Source organism: Propithecus coquereli, unplaced genomic scaffold (genome assembly GCF_000956105.1).
Source record: "Propithecus coquereli isolate 6110/MARCELLA unplaced genomic scaffold, Pcoq_1.0 Scaffold195, whole genome shotgun sequence".
Lineage (NCBI taxonomy): Eukaryota > Metazoa > Chordata > Mammalia > Primates > Indriidae > Propithecus > Propithecus coquereli.
The window spans coordinates 119,737-120,315 of NW_012144411.1; positions in this window are offsets into that span (position 1 = coordinate 119,737).

Sequence of the window (579 nt, forward strand, 5' to 3'; positions counted from 1 at the left end):
AAAAAGATGGGAGACACCCCTGATGTGTATCAAAGAGTCCTAAGCCTGTTCTATCCCAATAGAAATAGACCTTTCATTCAGAAAAACCTTGAACTGTTTTATTTCATTTATGTCAGATCGTTTATGTCACTACTGTTTTTATTTGTTTTTTATTCCGTATCAATACCTGTGAATTTAGGACTTATCTAGATGATGGTATTGCATTGAGTTAAGACCATAGATTGCAGAGTCAGACAGCCTGAGTTCAAATCTCAGCTCTCCTCTTAACTAATTGGCTTAATCTTTCTGGGTCTCAGTTCATCTTCTACAAAAAGTAAAAGCAATAGCAGTGCCTGTTTAATGAAATTCTGGTTTTCACCAGTTAGGCAACTGAGAGTGCTATATAAGTTTTGTCAAAGCAAAAATTGCACTGGACAAAGTTAAAGAGGAAAGGGGTATTTCATTCAAAGCTGTTGCAATACAAGAGAGAGGCTATAACTCAGTCTGAACTCACTCCCCTGAAATAAAAAGCAGGATTGTTTTTAAATGCTGGAGTGGGCTAGTGGAAAAGTCCTGGAGGACATTTGTGGTGAGGTTGGT